This window comes from Excalfactoria chinensis, chromosome 19, assembly GCF_039878825.1.
Source record: "Excalfactoria chinensis isolate bCotChi1 chromosome 19, bCotChi1.hap2, whole genome shotgun sequence".
NCBI classification, from domain to species: Eukaryota; Metazoa; Chordata; class Aves; order Galliformes; family Phasianidae; genus Excalfactoria; species Excalfactoria chinensis.
In genome coordinates, this window is record NC_092843.1 from 26,987 (window position 1) to 41,882 (window position 14,896).

Consider the following 14,896-nt stretch of genomic DNA (forward strand, 5'->3'; position numbering starts at 1 on the left):
CACACACAGAAATACATACACGGATATATACACACACTGTTATATACACACACAGATATAAACACAAATATACTCACACAGATATACACACACAGATACAAACACACCGATACAAACACACAGATACAAACACAGATATACACACACAGATATGTACACATACAGATATATACACATACAGATATTTACACACACAGATATACACACACAGATATATACAGACACAGATATATACACACAAAGACATACACACACAGTGATACACACAAAGATATATTCAAACACAGGAATACACGCAGAGGTATATAGACACAGATACAAACACAGATATACACACACAGATATACACACACAGATATACACACACAGATATACACACACAGATATACACACACAGATATACACACACATAGACATAGACACACAGATATATACACATGCAGATATACACACACACATAAATACACACACACAGATATAGACACAGAAATATACACACAGAGATAAATACAAACATTGATATACAAACACAGATATACACACACACAGATATTTACAGACAGATATATACACACACAGATATATACATACACAGACTTACACACACTAATACACACAGAGATATATACTAACACAGATATACACACACACAGATATATACAGACAGATATATACACACACAGATATATACACACACAGACATACACACACTAATACACACAGATATATACACACACAGATATACACACAAAGATATATAGACACAGATATATACACACAGATACAAACACAGATATACACACACAGATATGTACACATACAGATATATACACACACAGACATACACACACAGGTATACACACAGATATACACACACAGAGATACAGACACACACAGATATACACACACACAGATTTATACACACAATTATATACACACACACATATATATACTGACACAGTATATTAACAATAACAGTATTGTTGCAGACAGGGACACCAGGGAGAGACTCAAACTCGTGGGTACTCTAGTGTTGATTTTATTAACAAGCTCAGTACAACAGACATACAGAGCTCAGGTCACTCCTAGTGAATGACATTCAAGCTATACGAAGGTCCTATATTTATATGATCAGAAAAACATTACATCACTTATTTATCCATTCTTAAGACTAATTATTAATAGATCATCAGTTCTTCTTCTCGATGCTGTTTCCCATCTTAGGATCTGGTTCGCGCCGGTTTTCATGCTTCGCGTGTTATTCTTCTTTCATCTAAGCTATCCGGTCTTGACCAGTCCATTCCACCTGTCTCATGGTCTTCTTTCATCCGAGCTATCCAAGCTAGACCAGTCCATTCCATCTGTCTCATGATCACCAACTTATTAACTACTAAATAACAATGTCAGCACTATTTTTGTCTTACTCTACTGTTTATGATTTCACAAAGTCTAACACCCCTACATGGGTCATGGTTCGGGGCTGTACAGGGGATAAATGAGTAGCATATTGGCTGAGGATTTTACCATTTTCCTTATCAGATATACACACACAGATATATACACTCACAGATATAGACACACACAGATACACACACACATACACACACACAGATACAACCTCAAATATACTCACACAGATATACTCACACAGATATAGACACACAAAGATATACACACACAGATACACACAGAGATATATACAATCATGGATATACACACACAGATATACACACACACAGAAATACAGACAGATATATACAGGCACAAATATACAGACACAGATATATACACACAGAGATATATATACACACACAGACATACACACTAATACACACAGAGATATATACAAACACATATATAAAAAGATATACACACACAGATATACACACAAAGATATATACAGACACAGATATACACACACAGATATATACACACAGATATGTACAAACTCGGATATATACACACACAGATACAACCTCAAATATACTCACACAGATATACTCACACAGATATACTCACACAGATATACTCACACAGATATACACACACAGATACAAACACATATATACACACAGAAATATATACACACAGATACAAACACAGATATACACACACACACAGACATACACAAACAGATGTACACACACACAGATACACACAAAGATATACACGCAAAGATATACACTCACACAGATATATAAAAACACATATATACACACAGAAATATATACACACAGATACAAACACAGATATACACACACACAGATATAATCACAGATATAATCACACACAGACATACACAAAGAGATATACACACAAACAGATATATACACACACAGATATACACACACACACAGATATACACAAACAGATATACACACACAGACATACACACGCAGATATACACACACACAGATATATACACACAGATATATACAGGTACAGATATATACAGGCACAAAAATATACAGGCACAGATAAACACACACAGATATATAGACACACATATATAAACACACAGACATACACACACTGATACACACAGAGATATATACAAACACAGATATACACACACAGACAGAAACACAGATATTCACACACACAGATATATACCCAAAGACATACATACACAGATATACATACGCACAGACATACACACAGATACACACACACACAGATACACACACACACAGAAATACATACACAGATATATACACACGCTGTTATATACACACACAGATATAAACACAAATATACTCACACAGATATACACACACAGATACAAACACACTGATACAAACACAGATATACAAACACAGATACACACACAGATATATGCACACACAGATATATGCACACACACAGATATAGACACACAGATATACACACACACAAATACAGACACACAGATAAACACACACAGATACACACAGAGATAAATACAAACATAGATATACAAACACAGATATACACACACAGAGATATATACAGACAGATATATACACACAGATATATACACACACAGACATGCACACACTGATATATATTAACACAGATATACACACAAAGATATATACACACAGATATATACAGACACAGATATACACACACAGATTTATACACATACAGACATACACACACTGATACACACAGAGATATATACAAACACAGATATAAACACACAGTTATATACACACAGATACAGACACAGATATATACCCACAGATATACACACACAGAGATATACACTCACAGATATTTGTAGACACAGATATACACACACAGATATATAGACACAGATATACACACACAGATATACACACACAGAGATATATACAGGCACGGATATACAAACACAGATATACACACACAGACATACACACACAGATATATTCAAACACAGAAATACACACAGAGATATATAGACACAGATACAAACACAGATATACACACACAGATACACACACAGAGACATGCACACACAGATACATACACAGATATATACAAACACAGATATACACACACAGATATATAGAAACACAGATATATACACGCACAGATATACATGCAGATATAAGCACACGCAGATATAAGCACACGCAGATATAAGCACACGCAGATATAAGCACACGCAGATATAAGCACACGCAGATACACACTCACGCAGATACACACTCACGCAGATACACACTCACGCAGATACACACTCACGCAGATACACACTCACGCAGATACACACTCACGCAGATACACACTCACGCAGATACACACACACAGACATTCACACACAGATATACACACACAATGACATACACACACAGAGACATACACACACAGAGATATACACACACACACAGATATACACACACACAGATATACACGCAGATGTACACACACGCAGATGTACACACACGCAGACTCACACACACACAGATATACACAGATATACACACACACAGATATACACGCAGATGCACACACACGCAGATGCACACACACGCAGATGCACACACACGCAGATGCACACACACGCAGATGCACACACACGCAGATGCACACACACGCAGATGCACACACACGCAGATGCACACACACGCAGATGCACACACACACAGTGTGTTACAGAACTTCTTTCTTCTTCCTTATGGTTTCATGATTTCCTAGACTTTTCCAGAATGAAAGATATTTTACTGAGAATCCTCACGTTTTTGTAGATCTTTATTGAAACTTTTTAGGTGTTTAATTGCCAAACCCATCCTGTCGCTTTTATTCCCATACCACTGGCTCAAGTATCTCCGTACAGAGCAAAAAGAAATACAAGCAGTCTTAGAAAACACCATAACAGAAAAGCCCAGAACAACAGATGATTGAGGAACTTTTTATTACTTTTGGTTCAATTCAAGGCTAGCTTAACCTAGGAAGTGTTAAGTCTCCCAAGGCAGAAGCTGGATGGTCTCCATTCCATTTTCTAAGGTATTTATCCCCAAGCTGCCCACACTTAGTTGAGATCTTAGTTTTGCAGAGCCTTGGATTCGCCTGTGCCCCTGGGAGACCTCTTAGACTTCTATTCTAATGATCACAGCCTGACCCTTGGGACCTCCTGGCCTTCTTCCTCAGGCCCCCAGTCATAACTTGAAGTTATTTCCCACGGTGTCATGAGACAGTGAGAACAACTTCACATCGCCGGGTCACCTGGTGGCAGAATGCAAACAATGGGGTCCAGCAGCCAATGGGATGATCCTACAGCACACAATGGGATGATCCTACAGCACACAATGGGGTCCTGCAGCCCATGGGATGATCCTACACCCAATGGGATGATCCTACAGCACACAATGGGGTCCTGCAGCCCATGGGATGATCCTACACCCAATGGGATGATCCTACAGCACACAGTGGGGTCCAGCAGCCCATGGGATGATCCTACAGCACACAGTGGGGTCAGTGGTGCACAATGGGGTCCAGCAGCCAATGGGATGATCCTGCAGCCAATCGGTGACTGGTGTTTCATTTTGCACACAGATGCTGAGCTGACACACATGGATGCGGAGCGGCAACAATCTGGACTCAGTGGAGGAATCCAACCTGCAGCATGTGAGGATGGAAAGCAGGGAGGATTAAATAAAGGCATCAGCACTGCAATAGGAACAACAGGATGGATATGGGGTATAAGGGATGGTTAATAAAGGCATCAGCACTGCAATAGGAACAACAGGATGGATATGGGGTATAAGGCAGGGATGGCTCATAAAGGCACCAACACACAACAGGAACAGCATAGGGACAAAACGCCATCCAGCTATGGGATATAGGGCCATTATACAGACACACACAGACACACACAGACACACACAGACACACACAGACACACACAGACACACACAGACACACACAGACACACACAGACACACACAGACACACACAGACACACACAGACACACACAGACACACACAGACACACACAGACACACACAGACACACACAGACACACATCTCACATCAGGTCTCTATGGGGTTTAATGGAGGCCTATGGGGTCTTATGGGGTCTCTATGGGGTCCTATGGGGTTCAAATGGGGCCTATGGGGTCTCTATGGGGGCCAGTGAGGTCTTATGGGGTATATGCACACACACACACAGACACACACACACAGACACACACACACAGACACACACACACAGACACACACACACAGACACACACACACAGACACACACACACAGACACACACACACAGACACACACACACAGACACACACACACAGACACACACACACAGACACACACACACAGACACACACACACAGACACACACACACAGACACACACACACAGACACACACACACAGACACACACACACAGACACACACACACAGACACACACACACAGACACACACACACAGACACACACACACAGACACACACACAGACACACACACACAGACACACACACACAGACACACACACACAGACACACACACACAGACACACACACATCATGGCCCATAAATATCCCAGAAGATCCCATTAAACCCCATAAGGACCCCATAACATCCCATAGGCCCTTATTAAACCCCCATAGGGATCCCATAAGACCACATTAAACCCCATCGGACACCCTAAGGCCCCAAAGGCCCCATTAAACCCCATAGAGACCCTATAAAGGCCCCAAATGATCCCATAAAACCCCATAGCGCCCATTAAACCCCATAGTGACCATAGAGGACATTAATAGCAGCAGTCTGAATCTCCCTTTGCATTGCAGCCCTATTAACAGCAATGGGAGCTACAACAGCGCCGCCTTGTGGACACAACGCAGAACTGCAACGGAGGAGCAACAGCAGCAATAAAGAACTGAATGGAGCCATGGGGGAACAGAAACGAACTTGGGGGGCAGAATGTGATGGCGGCACTTATGGGGCACGACACACAGGCTGTACTTGGGGGGCAGAGAGAGATGGCAGCACTTGGGGGGCAAGAGGCAATGGCTGCATTTGGGGGCAGCAAGAAGGGCACTGCAATAAGAATTAAGCACTGAAGTGCATAAATGAGCTCTGGAACATTATCTTGGGTCTCAGTATGGAACAGATCCAACACAGTCAGTGTGTGCTGCTCTTATCTGCTGGGCTGAGAGTTACCGGTCAGCAAAGCTGGTTCAGGGCCATTCCAGGCAATGCAGGTTTCTGTTCCTCGCTGTTCTCATCAGGAGCTGCACATCTCTCAGGGCTCTGCTGGCACCTGTTGGACACAATACAGCAATGAAGGCACTACCCACATGTGCAGGGCAGCACCTTTTGCACAAGCAGGCACTGCAGTGGTCGGGATACCTAAAAATGGCAGAGCTCACAGCCCTGAAACAAAGCAGAAAACATTCACCCCATCCCAAAGACAAACACTCACCCACAGCCCACAGGAGGCAAACTCCAGGGAGAAACACCACCCTTACAGCTGCTGACACTGCAATGTGGTCAGGCTGCCCCAGAAATGAGGGCAGCACAGCCCTGACATAAAGAACCCCTCACCCCAATCCAAGGCCCAGAGCTCACCCCACACTCCAAAGGAAGCAGTCCCCAAGGAGAGATACTGCCCTCATGGCTGCCAGCCTTCCAATGCAGCTGTGAGCCCCAACAGGGGCAGATCACAGCCCTGCAATAAGGCAGGAATCACTCACCCCTTCCCGAGGAGCGGGGCTCACCCCACAGAAAACAGTCTGCAAGGAGATATGTGTCTCTTGCAGGTGGCACCCCTTAAATATGGTCACAACCCCCTGAGAAAAACAGAGCTCCCAGCCCCAAAATAAAGGAATCACTCACCACATTGCAAAGACAAACAGCCCACACTCCCAAGGAAGCAATCAGGTACAGACACACACACACAGACACACACACACACAGACACACACACAGACACACACACACACAGACACACACACACACACACACACACACACACACACAGACACACACACACACAGACACACACACACAGACACACACACACAGACACACACACACAGACACACACACACAGACACACACACACAGACATCATGCCCCATAAATATCCCAGAAGATCCCATTAAACCCCATAAGGACCCCATAACATCCCATAGGCCCTTATTAAACCCCCATAGGGATCCCATAAGACCCCATTAAACCCCATCGGACACCCTAAGGCCCCAAAGGCCCCATTAAACCCCATAGAGACCCCATAAAGGCCCCAAATGATCCCATAAAACCCCATAGCGCCCATTAAACCCCATAGTGACCATAGAGGACATTAATAGCAGCAGTCTGAATCTCCCTTTGCATTGCAGCCCTATTAACAGCAATGGGAGCTACAACAGCGCCGCCTTGTGGACACAACGCAGAACTGCAACGGAGGAGCAACAGCAGCAATAAAGAACTGAATGGAGCCATGGGGGAACAGAAACGAACTTGAGGGGCAGAATACGATGGCTGGACTTGGGGGGCAGAACGTGATGGCGGCACTTATGGGGCACGACACACAGGCTGGACTTGGGGGGCAGAAAGAGATGGCTGCATTTGGGGGCAGCAAAAGGCAATGGCTGCATTTGGGGGCAGCAAGAAGGGCACTGCAATAAGAATTAAGCACTGAAGTGCCGAAATGAGCTCTGGAACGTTACCTTGGGTCTCAGTATGGAACAGATCCAACACAGTCAGTGTGTGCTGCTCTTATCTGCTGGGCAGGCAATTCCCGGCCAGCAAAGTTGAGTTCCGAGGCGTTCCAGGCAATGCAGGTTTCTGTTCCTCGCTGTTCTCATCAGGAGCTGCACATCTCTCAGGGCTCTGCTGGCACCTGTTGGACACAATGCAACAATGAAGGCACTACCCACATGTGCAGGGCAGCACCTTTTGCACAAGCAGGCACTGCAGTGGTCGGGATACCTAAAAATGGCAGAGCTCACAGCCCTGAAACAAAGCAGAAACCAAAGACAAACACTCACCCACAGCCCGCAGGAGGCAAACTCCAGGGAGAAACACCACCCTTACAGCTGCTGACACTGCAATGTGGTCAGGCTGCCCCAGAAATGAGGGCAGCACAGCCCTGACATAAAGAACCCCTCACCCCAATCCAAGGCCCAGAGCTCACCCCACACTCCAAAGGAAGCAGTCCCCAAGGAGAGATACTGCCCTCATGGCTGCCAGCCTTCCAATGCAGCTGTGAGCCCCAACAGGGGCAGATCACAGCCCTGCAATAAGGCAGGAATCACTCACCCCTTCCCGAGGAGCGGGGCTCACCCCACAGAAAACAGTCTGCAAGGAGATATGTGTCCCTTGCAGGTGGCACCCCTTAAATATGGTCACAACCCCCTGAGAAAAACAGAGCTCCCAGCCCCAAAATAAAGGAATCACTCACCTCATTCCAGAGACAAACAGCCCACACTCCCAAGGAAGCAATCAGGTACAGATGCTGCTCCTGCCGCTGCCAGCCCTGAAATGGGGTCAGGATCCACTAAAAAGAGAAAAACACAGCCTTAAAATAAGGAAAGGATCACTCACCCCACTCCATGGCTCACCCCATAAGGAAGGGAACACTCACCCCACCCCACAAGGAAGGGATCACTCACCCCACTCCATGGCTCACCCCCACACTCCTAAGCAATGGAGGGCTATAGGGGGCAATGGGATGATGGGGGGCTATAGGGGGACATTAGCAGCAATTTTATATATCATAAGTAAACCAACAATAGACGACCATCTATTTCATAGTCACACACACTGCCGGCTTCACACTGCACTGAGTCAGAGCTGCAGGCCTTCTTTCAAGCGCTTTGATAGCACTGACTGCAATACACGGTACCTGGCCATAAGCAATAGATGGGAACAGCAGCACGAACACACCGTTATCGTTGCCATGGCTGAGAACAGCAACGAGGCAACAACCTGCAGCTCCTGCTGCGACGCTCCCGGACTTTTCCCTGCGTCCAAACGCTGTTCCACGGTCCGACTGTTGTTCCCCGGGCAGGAACTGCCGGCAGCTTTTCTACCCCAGCCGGAACCAACCGGACCCGGGAGCTCACCCGGCCGGGGGCAGCGACGATCGCTGCGCTTCTACCCCGCGTAGGACGGCTCCGTCCGGCTGAAGGGCTGCCCTGATCCCACGCACAAACCGCTCCGCCGATGGAGGCTCCTTGTCGGCTCCCGCGGGGTTCGGCTGAGGGAGAACGGACGAGAAACCGCGGGGCGCGCCAAAGGCGGGAGAGAACGCCGCTAAAATAGGAGGTCGCCATTTTGGTCATGCGCAGTAGCGCTTTTCCGCCGCAATTTTGGACATGCGCAGTAGCGCTTTTCCGCCGCCGTTTTGGACATGCGCAGTAGCGTCCCTTCTGCCGCGGTGCATTGTGGGATATAACGCGGCAGGAGGAGGTCGGCATTTTGGACATGCGCAGTAGCGCTTCTCCGCCGCCATTTTGGACGTGCGCAGTAGCGTCCCTTCCGCCGCGGTGCATTGTGGTATATCCCGCCAAAATTGGAGGACGCCATTTTGGTCATGCGCAGTAGCGCTTCTCCGCCGCCATTTTGGACATGCGCAGTAGCGTCCCTTCCGCCGCGGTGCATTGTGGGATATCCCGCCAAAATTGGAGGACGCCATTTTGGACATGCGCAGTAGCGCTTCTCCGCCGCCATTTTGGACATGCGCAGTAGCGTCCCTACTGCCGCGGTGCATTGTGGGATATCCCGCCAAAATTGGAGGACGCCATTTTGGACATGCGCAGTAGCGCTGTTTTCGCCGCCATTTTGGACATGCGCAGTACCGTCCCTTCCGCCGCGGTGCATTGTGGGATATCCCGCCAAAATTGGAGGACGCCATTTCGGACATGCGCAGTAGCGCTTCTCCGCCGCCATTTTGGACATGCGCAGTAGCGTCCCTTCCGCCGCGGTGCATTGTGGGATATCCCGCCATAATTGGAGGACGCCATTTTGGACATGCGCAGTAGCGCTTCTCCGCCGCCATTTTGGACATGCGCAGTAGCGTCCCTTCCGCCGCAGTGCATTGTGGGATATCCCGCCAAAATTGGAGGACGCCGTTTTGGACATGCGCAGTAGCGCTTCTCCGCCGCCATTTTGGACATGCGCAATAGCGTCTCTTCTGCCGCGGTGCATTGTGGGATATCCCGCCAAAATTGGAGGACGCCATTTTGGACATGCGCAGTAGCGCTTCTCCGCCGCCATTTTGGACATGCGCAGTAGCGTCCCTTCCGCCGCGGTGCATTGTGGGATATCCCGCCAAAATTGGAGGACGTCATTTTGGACATGCGCAGTAGCGCTTCTCCGACGCCATTTTGGACATGCGCAGTAGCGTCCGTTCTGCCGCGGTGCATTGTGGGATATCCCGCCAAAATTGGAGGACGCCATTTCGGACATGCGCAGTAGCGCTTCTCCGCCGCCATTTTGGACATGCGCAGTAGCGTCCCTTCCGGCAATATAGTTTTATTAGTTGTTAGTTTATTAGTTTATTAGTTTATATTTCCGAAAATATAGTTTTATTTCAATTAGTCTTTTTGATTGGCAATGGAGTCTCATTTATGGGCAATGGAGCCTTACAATCAATACACTCTTACTTATTGGCAATGGACTCTTATTTAATGGCAATGGACTCTTAAGTCTTAAAGGAGTTATATTTATTAGCAATGGAGTCTCATTTATTAGCTATATAGTCTTACTAATTAGCATTGAAGTCTTGTCTGTTGGCAATAGAGCCCATATGGTTTAATGGGGCCCATAGGGTATAATGGGGGCCTGCAATACCATTAACAGCCACAAGGCGGTGCTATAATGGAGCCCATAGGGTTTAATCGGGACCATAGGGTTTAATGGGAGCTGCAATACCCTCAGCGGCCACAAGGTGGCGCTATAATAGAGCCCATAGGGTTTAATGGGGCCCATAGGGTATAATGGGGGCCTGCAATACCATTAACAGCCACAAGGCGGCGCTATAATGGAGCCCATAGGGTTTAATGAGGCCCATAGGTTTTAATGGGGTCCATAGGGTTTAATGGGGGCCTGTAATACTCTCAATAGCCACAAGGTGGCGCTACAATGGAGCCCATAGGGTTTAATGGGGCCCATAGGGTTTAATGGGGCCCATAGGGTTTAATGGGGTCTGCAGTCTCCAGTCTAAAGGGGCGGAGCCCCATATGCTAATGAGCCATGAAGCCACACCCCCGGTAGGCTGGAGTCCAAAGGGGCGGCCACCAGGTGGCGCTCTAACATAAGCTATATGGGACCCCATAGGGTTTAATGGAGCCCATAGGGTTTAATGGGGCCCATAGGGTATAATGGGGGCCTGCAATACCATTAACAGCCACAAGGCGGCGCTATAATGGAGCCCATAGGGTTTAATGGGGCCCATAGGTTTTAATGGGGCCCATAGGGTTTAATGGGGCCCATAGGATATAATGGGGGCCTGCAATACCATTAACAGCCACAAGGCGGCGCTATAACGAAGCCCATAGGGATTAATGGGGTCCATAGGGTTTAATGGGGCCCATAGGGTTTAATGGGGCCCATAGGGTATAATGGGGGCTGCAATACCATTAACAGCCACAAGGCGGAGCTATAACAGAGCCCATAGGGTGTAATGGGGTCCATAGGGTTTAATGGGGACCATAGGGATTAATGGGGCCTGCAATACCATTAACAGCCACAAGGCGGCGCTATAATGGAGCCCATAGGGTTTAATGAGGCCCATAGGGTTTAATGGGGCCCATAGGGTTTAATGGGGGCCTGTAATACTCTCAATAGCCACAAGGTGGCGCTATAATGGAGCCCATAGGGTTTAATGGGGCCCATAGGGTTTAATGGGGTCTGCAGTCTCCAGTCTAAAGGGGCGGAGCCCCATATGCTAATGAGCCATGAAGCCACACCCCCGGTAGGCTGGAGTCCAAAGGGGCAGCCACCAGGTGGCGCTCTAACATAAGCTATATGGAACCGTATAGGGTTTAATGGAGCCCATAGGGTTTAATCGCGGCCATAGTGTTTAATGGGGCCCATAGGGTATAATGGGGGCTGCAATACCATTAACAGCCACAAGGCGGCGCTATAATGGAGCCCATAGTGTTTAATGGGGCCCATAGGTTTTAATGGGGCTCATAGGGATTAATGGGGCCTGCAATACCTATAGCGGCCACCAGGTGGCGTTCTAACATAAGCTATATGGGACCCCATAGGGTATAATGGGGCCCATAGGGTTTAAGGGGGCCCATAGGGTTTAATGGGGCCCATAGGGTTTAATGGGGCCTGCAATACCTACAATGGCCACAAGGTGGCGCTCTATCATAAGCTATATGGGACCCCATAGGGAATAATGGGACCCCATAGAGTATAATGGGGCCTCTAGGGTTTAATGGGGCCCATAGGGTTTAATGGGGCTCATAGGGATTAATGGGGTCTGTAATACCCTCAGCGGCCACAAGGTGGCGCTATAATAGAGCCCATAGGGTTTAATGGGGCCCATATGGTATAATGGGGGCTGCAATATCATTAACAGCCACAAGGCGGCGCTATAACGGAGCTCATAGGGTTTAATGGGGCCCATAGGGTATAATGGGGCCCATAGGGTATAATAGGGGCCTGCAATACCATTAACAGCCACAAGGCGGCGCTATAATGGAGCCCATAGGGTTTAATGAGGCCCATAGGTTTTAATGGGGCCCATAGGGTTTAATGGGGCCCATAGGATATAATGGGGGCCTGCAATACCATTAACAGCCACAAGGCGGCGCTATAACGGAGCCCATAGGGTTTAATGGAGCCCATAGGGTTTTGGTATGGATAGGTATGGATAGGTATTGGATAGGTATTGGCGCATGCGTATTGTGGTTCCGGAATTGGCGCGTGCGTATTGCCGCTTCGCCGATTGCGCATGAGTATTTTCATGCCGAATCTGGCGCATGCGTTTTTACTTTCCGGTGTGGGCGCATGCGTACTGCTGTTCCGGAATTTGCGCATGCGTAGTGCCGTTTCCGAACTGGTGCATGCGTATTCTCGTTCCGGAATTGGCGCATACGGACTTTTGTGCTGAATCTGGCCCTTGGGCGCTCTTCTGCTCTTGGTGCGTCACTGCGGCAATGCGTGTTTTCGTTCCGGTACCGCTGCGTGAGCGGTTGTATTCCGACACCGGAGCACGATGCGGCTGTTCCGCATTTGACGCATGTGTAGTAGCGTTCCGAAACTGACGCATGCGCATTGATATCCGGAAACTGGCGCATGCGTATTGCCGCTCCGGTTTTCACTCATGCGCATTGATTTAATAATACTGGCGCATGCGCATTGATTTAATAATACTGGCGCATGCGCATTGATTTAATAAGACTGGCGCATGCGCATTGATTTAATAAGACTGGCGCATGCGCATTGATTTAATAAGACTGGCGCATGCGCATTGATTTAATAAGACTGGCGCATGCGCATTGATTTAATAAGACTGGCGCATGCGCATTGATTTAATAAGACTGGCGCATGCGCATTGATTTAATAAGACTGTCGCATGCGCATTGATTTAATAATACTGGCGCATGCGCATTGATTTTCGGATTCTGGCGCATGCGCCGTGTTGTATGGCTGGTACATACGGGTGTAGTGCTGCAGTTTGGCCACGCGGTGGCAGCAGAGACCGCGGAAACGATTCGTTCGGTTGGTCGCGTTGCTGGCGCAGCCCGCGCCGGTCCGTTCCGTGCTGCTGACTGAGGCAAAGCACGCGGTGCGGTAAGCGAAGTACCGGAGGAGAAAGAAAAGAAGAAAAAACAAGAAAAAATACAACTAAGAGAATCAAGGAAGAGTTCTCCGAACACAGCAAAGCTGTGCGAATTGCCTGTGAATATCTGTAAATAAATCATCATCGAATTGATGTTGTCGTGCTTTTTGTTTGTTTCTCGCAGCGTCTGGGGTGATGAACATTGATCGTATCAGTTGGACAGATGCGTGCAGTGAAGCCAGGGATGGTTTGGAACGATTAAAAGAGCAAAGCATCGCAGCTGAGCAAGAGCACTACAAAATAAAACATCGTGAGGTCCAAGATTTTCAGGCTGCTCAGACAGCAGCTCCTCTACAGAGATCTGCTTATGGGGTCATGGAATCATTTATGTTGGAAAAGACCTCCAAGGCCACCAAGTCTGACCACCAATCCAGCACTGCCAGCTCTACTACAAAGCCCTGTCTGTGGCCAATCACCTGTGACACAACACCCACCTTTTGTGGCACATCGTCCTGCTGGGCCGACCTCGTGTTGCTGGGGCGCAGCTGCAGGGACTCACGTGGCACGGCATCTCCTTGCTGGGCTTGATGACCTTTGAGGTCTTTTCCACCCTGTGTGATGCTGGATTCTATGACAGTGGGATTCTAAGACTCTAGATTCCCTGATACTAGTTTT

General features: G+C 47.4%; 1 long non-coding RNA gene across 2 annotated transcripts; it reads right to left on the bottom strand.

Moving 5' to 3' along the window:
- Positions 1–4,200: 4,200 nt before the first annotated feature.
- LOC140260894 (uncharacterized) lies at positions 4,201–9,920 on the bottom strand. 2 transcript variants are annotated; one of them, XR_011905618.1, is made up of 4 exons: positions 8,882–9,920; positions 8,148–8,320; positions 6,640–6,739; positions 4,201–5,085 (listed from the first exon to the last, which is right to left on the bottom strand). It is a non-coding gene; the product is annotated as an uncharacterized lncRNA (long non-coding RNA). The 2 variants fall into 2 exon arrangements; XR_011905619.1 differs by lacking the exon at positions 8,148–8,320.
- Positions 9,921–14,896: the final 4,976 nt, after the last annotated feature.